A 2,416-nucleotide genomic window follows, 5' to 3' on the forward strand; every position below is an offset into this window, starting at 1 on the left:
GTAGCCGTCTTTTGCTGTAATCGGGCTTCGGCCGTTTACTGGGCCAGATCCATTTATCTAATTTAAAAAGAACCTTGACGGAAAAGAAAAAAACAGCTTTGGGTGGATTGGACTATGGCGTGTGTTTCATTTGTCTCCTATGTTGTGTTAATGAATGATCAACCTTTCGGTATGATCAAGCCACAACGTGGAATTCGCCAAGGGGATCCCTTGTCTCCGTTTCTGTTTGTATTATGTACTGAAGGCCTCACTCATCTATTGAACAGAGCTGAAAGGGATGAGATCTTGCAGGGTTTGCAGTTCTCGGAACATGGTCCTTCTATTCATCATCTCTTGTTTGCAGATGACAGTCTGTTCATGTGTAAAACTGATGTGTCTCAAGCTCGCGTGCTTAAGAGGATTCTGGACATTTATGGTAATGCTACTGGTCAAACCATCAATGTTCAAAAGTCTGCAATCTCTTTTGGTAGAGATATTGATATTGGATCGAAGGCTTTGATTTAGGAGGTCTTAGGTATTGTGAATGAGGGAGGGACAAGTAAATATTTAGGGCTTCCGGAGTGCTTTAGTGGTTCTAAGGTGGAATTATTAGGATATCTTAAAGAAAGAACTAATGGCAGGCTGAACTCTTGGTATATGCGTAAGCTTTCTCAAAGTGGAAAAGAGATATTATTAAAATCCACGGCTTCAGCTCTTCTGGTGTTTGCTATGTCCGTTTTTAAACTTCCAAAGAAGGCGTGCTCGAAGCTCTCTAGTGCAATGGCAGATTTTTGGTGGGGAACGGATTCTCACCTGAGGAAATTCACTGGTTAGCATGAGATAAGCTTTGTTTGTCTAAGGAGTATGATAGCTTAGGCTTTTGTGATCTGGAAGCTTTTAACCAGGCGCTTCTAGCTAAACAAGCTTGGAAAATTTTATCTTCTCATGAATCCTTGGTAGCTCGGTTTCTTAAGAGTAGATACTTCCCTAATGGTGAATTTTGGAAGCTTCCTTAGGAAAAAGGTCGTCTTATGCTTGGTGAAGCTTGTTATTTGGTAGAGAGCTACTGAACAAAGGTATCAAGAAGAAGGTTGGTGATGGAAACTCGATCTTTGTTTGGTCAAATAGATGGATTGAAGATGACTCTGATGGTTATGGCCTTAGGGCTCCTTGGATTAAAAATTTGTTGTTTGATGCCAACCTTAAGGTCAGCAACCTTATTGATTTTAGTGCCAGAAGGTGGAATAGAGTTGCTTTGGAAGATCTTTTTGTTCCTTCGGATGTCAGGATCCTTCTACAGAATCAGTCAGTGGTTTCGAAACAAGATTTCTGGTCTTGGAAGTTTAACAAAAATGGGGCCTATTCGGTGATGTGGAAAATTTTTTGAGCTGAAACTTCAGATGGTAGCTCTTCCCTCTGTTAATTGCTTAAAGGCCTTATCGTGGAAGATCTCCGCTCCCTCAAAGTTGCGTTGATTTGTGTGGAAAGTGCTTTCTGATGCATTACCTGTTGCGGATCTGGTTTTAGAAAGAGGAATGAAGGGAGATGATAGATGTCAACTGTGTGGATTGGAGGGTGAATCAATTAATCACCTTCTGTTTCAGTGTGACCTAGCAAGGCAAATTTGGGCGATGTCCAACATTCCCTTACCTAAGAATGGGTTTCAGGACTCCTCTATTTTCTCCAATTTATACTTCATGTTCTATCTTCATAAGAATAGGCATGTTGAAGCCATTAATTCTTGGGTTTGGCCTTGGATTTTATGGTTTCTTTGGAAGAATAGAAATGGCTTCCTCTTTGAAGGTTCTTTATTTTCTCCATCGGACATCCTTTTGAAGGCACATGAAGAAGCTGAGCAATGGTTTATGGCTCAAGAGGTTGATGGAGAGGCTGAGGTTATGTTGATGAATCATGAACTTCAGGAATGTTCGCCAAAAGTGTCTTTTCCTAGGCTTGGATGGGTTAATTGTGAGTTTCCTATGGATTGGTGTAAGAAATCTGCAACGGTGGGAGCAGCTTGGTTGGTTAGAGATTCTCGTGGTTGGATTCAGAAACATAGTAGAACACTACAAGAAAACAGCAAGGATACTGAGGGAAAAAATCGTCGGAATTTCGTCGGAATAACGTTATTCCGACGACATACCGACGAAACAAGTCCTCGGAAATAATTCCTCGGAATTTCTTCTTTCCTCGGAAATCCCTCGGAATTTTCCGACGGAATTCCGAGGAAACAAATTTCCGAGGAAATTCCGAGGATTACTAGTTTGTCGGAAATCTCCTCGGAATATACCGAGGGAGAACTTCGTCGGGATATTTCCTCCTAAGTTCATCGATCGATGCGTTTTTGGACATATATCCATCGATCAATCGGAATATACCGAGGGAAATCTTCCTCGGAATATTCCGAGGAACATGTCCCTCGGTATATTCCGAGGAA

Source organism: Brassica oleracea, chromosome C5 (genome assembly GCF_000695525.1).
Source record: "Brassica oleracea var. oleracea cultivar TO1000 chromosome C5, BOL, whole genome shotgun sequence".
Lineage (NCBI taxonomy): Eukaryota > Viridiplantae > Streptophyta > Magnoliopsida > Brassicales > Brassicaceae > Brassica > Brassica oleracea.